The 6193-nt window shown below is 57.5% G+C and overlaps 1 long non-coding RNA gene across 1 annotated transcript in view; it reads left to right on the top strand.

Annotated features, from left to right (window-relative positions):
- Positions 1-6170, top strand: part of LOC127750017 (uncharacterized) — a 39629-nt gene extending 33459 nt beyond the window's left edge. The window contains exons 2-3 of the long non-coding RNA XR_008011485.1: positions 5121-5377; positions 5806-6170. This is a non-coding gene — a long non-coding RNA (uncharacterized LOC127750017). The remainder of the gene's footprint in view (positions 1-5120; positions 5378-5805) is intronic.
- Positions 6171-6193: the final 23 nt, after the last annotated feature.

The following is a 6193-nucleotide window of genomic DNA, read 5'->3' on the forward strand; positions in this document are numbered from 1 at the left end:
TTAATACATATTGCCAATTATTTCTTTGACAACTGATTTTGAATAATTCACTAAAATCCGGGGGGGGGGGAGCAGCTTCTCTACCGCTAATTTTCAGCTCAAAAGGGCGAAATCCATTCAGCAGCGCGCCTGTAAAGAGGCCATCTGCAACGCAGCACTGAACTGCGGGTTGCCTACCACGCCGTTCACAGGCGCTGGAGTTAAGGCGTATCGGGTAGGCTAGATAACGTGACTGGGAGCTCGCTAAAGACCGTTTCCGTACTCCATGGGTACCACTTAAGCAGTATAGCCTGAAAAACCTCCACTTGCAAACATTTTAAAAACGAAAAAAAAAAAGCTCCAATGTGCATCTTATTCGTGAAACCACCCACATACACGAACACATAGTAATAGGAGGCCGGCCTCAGGAGCAACAAAGACAGAATCCTTTCCCGAACGCGGTCTGGCCGCTGGCCATTCCTCTCTAACCGTTTTTTTTCTATAAGGTGAAGGATAAAGCAGAGAAAGAGAGGGAGGGAGGATTTTTTTATTTTATTTTTTTGTTTCAGACTTGTCGCTCACCCAGCCACCCCATTGTACAGGCAGCAGCGCTGTTCCTCATCCGGTGTGTGCGATTACTTCTCTCTCTTTCTCTGCCTCTCATTCTCTCTGTCTCTGTTGACGCACTGATGGGCCATGGACAGAACTACTTGCCGCACTGGTGACTGCCCCATTAATCACCATCAGCACAAACAGGTCTCCGCTCTCTCTCTTTTTCTCTCTCTCTCTCTCTCTTAACGGCATGACGACAATTCTCGCCTAAAGGTCAGCCGTCTGGTCGATGATGTCAACGACCGCGAGCCAGCACGAGGGGGTACGAGCAAAAGGGGGCGAGGAGGGGGAGGCGGGACGAGGGATAGCACAGGACTTGCAAATAAATTTCACGGAAATTATCTCCGAAATGGCAGGGGGGTTGTGCCGTTGCCGTGCCGAGAGAGCGGGCAGGTGGGGGGAGAGACGAATCTGTTGGAACTTGATTAAAAGCCGTTCGCCTGGGCCCGACTGCTGCGCCTGCCTGACCCGCTGGACCGGAAACAAACCGGGAGGTGATCAGCGCCGCGCGCTGCCCCGGCCGCCCCGGCCACATTAGCAGCGATTGGTAAATGATTTGCCAAATGAATTGATAATATTTTTTTTTCCATTTTATTTTGCGCGTGGCGTGAGGAACAGAATTCCCGCGCGAATTAATTGCGCGCTCTGCGCCCCGTCGCACCGCACGGGGCTCTGCTGGGGCAGCATCTCTTACACCACCTTTTCGCCGTGGAGCCTCCCCGCACTACCCTAGCCTCGCACCTCGTTTTTCTCAATCTTTCTCCTAGTTTTCTCTCTCGCTCTCTCTCTCTCCTTCTCCACTCTCTCTCTTTCCTTCTCCACTCTCTCTCTCCTTCCCTCCCAGCGGAGTACCTGCGCGGTATTACCCGCCGTCACTCCTTCATATCTCCACATTTAGCCCGCCACGCTCTTATAGCTCTCTTCATCCTGGCCCCCAGCTCTCTCCTCTTCCTCTGCTCTCCTCCTCCTCCCCTCCCCTCGTCTCTCTCGCTCGCTTGCTCTCACTACCAGCTCCCCTTCTTCCGTTGGCGCTTTGGGACACCCCCTCTCTCCCCTACCGCCCCTCTCTCTCGCACACATTTCCCTACAGTCAGGGGTCGTCGTCGGACCGTACACAATTCCTTCTAATCGTTGCCATGGCTACGTTGCCGCCGCCCCCGCCGCGTCGCGACGCTGCTAGCGCGCTGGAGCCGCTGACGGTCTCCCTCCTCCACCCCCGCCGGGAGCGCCGCCGCCGCCGTGTACCGACGGTACGGGGCCCCGGACCCTCACAGTCAGTCGGGGCGTTTGAAGTGCCGTCCGGGCGGAGCAGTTTAACGTGGCGGGGCGGGGCGGGCCGTCTGATAGAGAGCGCAAACAGGCAGTGAGAGGCATACCTCCTGTCCCTCCCTTCCTCCCTTCCTCCCCTCCTCCTCCCCCCTTCCTCTGTCCTCCCCTCATCCCCCTCCCCCAGCCCCGCCACCAACGCGGCACGATGGCATAATCACGCTTGTGCAGCCGAGATAGCGACACTATTTACACGCCGAGTTGCACCCAATCACTGCGGGTCCGAGCCGAGCCGAGGGTGCTCTCCTCTCCTCGGTGAGCAGCTCCTCCTCAGCCCTCCTGGTCCTGGCCAGCCCTTAACACCACCACCACCACCACCCGGCTCCAAGTCGAGCCGCACCCTGCTCGAGAAAAAAAAAACTAACAGACCCCGGCGTCTCCTGGAATGCAACTTTGAAAATGACGTGGACAGAATGCCTGAATCATTGATTTTCAATTTTGCACGGAAAGGACACTTTTACCACGTGCAAGTATAACGGAAATAAAGAATATGGTCAGTCTTTGAGGTACCGTTCCTTATGCACACGGCAAATTTTCCTATAACGTCTCCAGACGTGCATATTTCTCTACACATGGCGCTGTAGGAGAGTGTATTGTGGACGTCACATACATCGACGCGCATTAAAGGCAACGCGTCTCTCTGCTAATGGTAATGCCGCCAGTGCTGGAACTGTCGACGCCCTCTCCCACATACGCACACACTCGCACACACGTACACACTCACACAAGCCTAGTGGCATCGCGTAATGTGTTGACTTGTTGTCCCTCCCGCGAATGCTGCGAGGCTCTGTTGCGCGACTCATCCTCTGCGCTGTGCTGTTTGGTCGCGCTGACACCCCCCACCCTCCCCATCCCTTTTACCCCCCACCTCCCGCCCCTTTCACTCTGTCTCGCTTTTATTCCTCTCTCTCTCTATCACCTCGTCGTCGTGTCTTTCTCACCCAATCGCCAACCAAACACGTGAACAGCCAGCGCAGTGCGCGCGACGTCAAACTTTCCCATCATTTGCCTGATGACTTTCTTCTTGTTCTTCTCCGGGCGGGGCAGGCAGCGTCATTCCATTGCAGTTCCGCCCGCGTGCCCGTGCGCCATGCAGTGTGGTCTCTCTCTTGCCCTCCCTCCCTTTTTAGCTCTCTCCCTCTCTCGCTCTCTCCCTCTCTCGCTCTCTCCCTCTCTCCCTCTCTATTTATCTTTCCTATCCTCTCACCCCCTTTCCCCTCTCACTCGGCGGCCCATAGCTAAACTTTCCCGTCGTTCTCATGCTCCGCCCGCGGCGCGCCCGAATTCTCCTCCCCCGGCTCTGCTGGCTGTTTGGGTGTGCAGTGCGCTGCAGCGCCCCGTGTAGGCCCAGCGTATTAATGAATGTCGCTCCACACGGAGGAAAGGGTGCCATTCACGCGGTGTGGAGCCGCCGTGCTGCCGGGCGGGGCGCGGGCGACGACGCCCTTCCAACTTATAACGAGCAAGGGGAGGGGGTCGCTCGGCGCAGCGCACAGCGGTATCGATGGCACTGTGCTGTCATCAACTTGTCCATACGCTCCTTTCACCGGTAAAAAAAAAAAAAAAAAAAAAAATCGTTAAAAAGTTTTCGCTTTATGTACATCACTGCTGTTTTTCCCTAGATGGCGAAAACGTCGTTTCAGTCACTCTCTTTGTACTGGTAGGAAAAAATACACATTTCGTTTTCTTTAGAAATATTTTGAAAATCGGTGAAACAAACGTCTAGTGGTTTTCAAGCAGCGGCTGCTCTTATGGGAACTTAGCACAGGGGCTGTTTGATTTCAGCAGACCAGCGCCTGAACGCCAAAGACTTCGTTTTCACCGTGCAGCGACGGCCTACTCCCCCCACAACGGCGACTCCTCCCGCGCGCACCTCCCACCGCCCCCACCTCCTACTCCCCCTTTTTTTCGCCGTTTTATTCTCTCCTCAGCCCCTCTCTGCTGCCATTTCCTCTCCTGTAAAGGACATCGCTCAACATCGATATCAGCCTCTTGAACGTGCCGCCCAGACTGGCGTGCGGTGCGGGGTGTCGGAAAGAGCGAGAGAGAGAGAGAGTGAGAGAGGGTGTAAGGTATTGGCCGCTTGGATGGGGCTATCGTCCGTCACGATTGAGCGATTCTTTTGAGGGCGTGGGGTGGCGGCGCGCGAGGGTCTAGATCTTGCAGCTGTCTGCGAGGACATCCTCGTCCCGTCCCTAAATTGGCATACAGGAGGGGAAGGAGGGGTGGGGTGGGAGCCAGGACGGGGGCCCCCATCTCTCTCTCCCTCTTGTCCATCATTTGGCACTCTCTTGGCAAAGGCGGGCCGCCGCCGCCCCAGCCCCGGGCGGGCCTTGTTTTATTGGTACTTAATTGCTTCGTTTGAGGGGAGAGAGCGAGTGAGCGAGAGAGAGTGAGGGGAGGATGAGGGGAGCGCAGGGTCTTGCAGTCTGGTAGGGGAGCGTTATCATAGGCGAGGGAGGCGCACAGGCGCCCCGGCCCGGGCCCGACCCAGCCCGGCCTGGCTGGTGGCTGCGCTTTGATATGTGATATAGCGAGGCATGTTTCATTTACCGGCACACGGGGAGGCGGAGATGACGACGACGAGGACGACGTGGAGGCAGGGAGAAGCAGGTAAAGCAAGCAGCAGGTTCCACCCTCCATCAGTGCAGCCGAGTCTGTGTCTCTCATCAGAGTCAGAGGAGGGCGGGTGGCGGCGGCATTCCTAGGGGCGCTATTGGACCCGCTGCGCTGCCCTGGACCTCCAGCTGTGCGGGGCGCGGGCCGAGCGGGCGCCTGGATGGGATGTGTGCTATTACAGCCTTCCGCCGCAGGGCGTGCAGGGCGAGCTGCCCACCACGGCGGACCCCCCGCTGATGGACAGATTCCTCCGGAGTTGCGCGAGACTGCGAGGTCGGCCCACCCTGCGCGCGCGCGGGTGCGACCCACCACCACCGCTCTGCTGCTGCTCCGCGCCGGGGCTCGACGGGTCCCCGCCCTCACGCCCTCGCTCGCCTGGAGTTGGACAGACAGAGAGGGGGGAGTCCGGCCGGCAGTAGCGGGGGCAGGCAGGGCTGTCAGTCGCAGCGCGGCACCCCGCAGCACCCAGAGCAACAAGCTCTCACCGCTCCGTCGGCCCGTCTCTCTCGCTCTTCCTCTCTCTCTTCCTCTCTCGCTCGCTCGCTCACCCTACTCACCCACCGCCTTTGCTTTCTGATTGACAGCGCTCACTCTCTTGCCTGCGGCGGGCGGATCGCCGCGCGGTGCGCCGCGATATACCGGAGGCGAGGGGAGCAGCAGGCAAACTGCGTGGGGCGGATGGCGTCGGTATTTGCCTTCATCTGACGGATTTGAAAATCGCGGGGCGGGCGGGCGCAGGAGCCTTCCAGAGCAGCATCGGTGGACCATTATCATCTTATCAGCGGTGGCAGCCGCCCAGCCTGCTCCTCTGGGTCCACGACAGGATGAATAAAACAACAAGGTGAGTCTGCAATCAGCCGTCGTCGAGCAGATAAGGGGCGCGCGCAAGAAGCGCGTGTTGTTAGAGCGGCTCGAGCAACGTGACGAAAGACGACTGCGATCAGACAGTGCGAGTCAGCAAGTATTCGTCTCACTTTATTGTCGGCCGAGATCGCCGTGCTTCAGGCACACCGCAAACCGAGGAGTTTGCTAGGCAGATTTGCCGTCTTCTCTTGACAGAAAACACACGAAAGAGACTGTCAAACTGTAGCAATTTTGAGACATTTTAAAGTAAAACCTCTGTAAAAAAGAGACTGAAATAAAAGTTTTACCTTTACCATTTTTGACCATGTCAAGTGATTTTTTTGTCGGCGAGAAGAACGTTTTTTTTTTTCTGATCTTGAGTAAATACATTCTATTTGTCGTACAACCTCGATTTCTTTTCCACAGAGCGGGACGCACTTCAGTCCCCTACGCAACGGCTGCAGCACGGATTCCTCAGCGAAAAGCAGTGGTAGCAAAGTGTCGCCCCTCCGAGGGTGGGCCTGGCCCAGCGGTGCGCCCGTGAGGCAATAACTAAACCGTCGCAACTCTCGCGCTCTCCCCTCCCAGTTGCGGCGCGGGTCCTCTCTTCTCTTGCTCATCCAGCAGTGCGCGCTTGCACTACTACTGCTCTAGCCCTGCTCTCTTCCTCCTCCAAGACGCGCCGGCGGGCGGCGGCCTTGTTTAGATAGCATCGCGGGGACAAACAAAGATGGCGCCTAATGCACTTGCGATGTTCGACCCCACAAGAAGTAGTCGCCGCGTGTGCAGCGGGCGGGGCGGGGCGGGGCGGGGG

The sequence above is a fragment of the Frankliniella occidentalis genome, unplaced genomic scaffold (assembly GCF_000697945.3).
Source record: "Frankliniella occidentalis isolate FOCC.00 unplaced genomic scaffold, Focc_3.1 Scaffold123, whole genome shotgun sequence".
NCBI classification, from domain to species: Eukaryota; Metazoa; Arthropoda; class Insecta; order Thysanoptera; family Thripidae; genus Frankliniella; species Frankliniella occidentalis.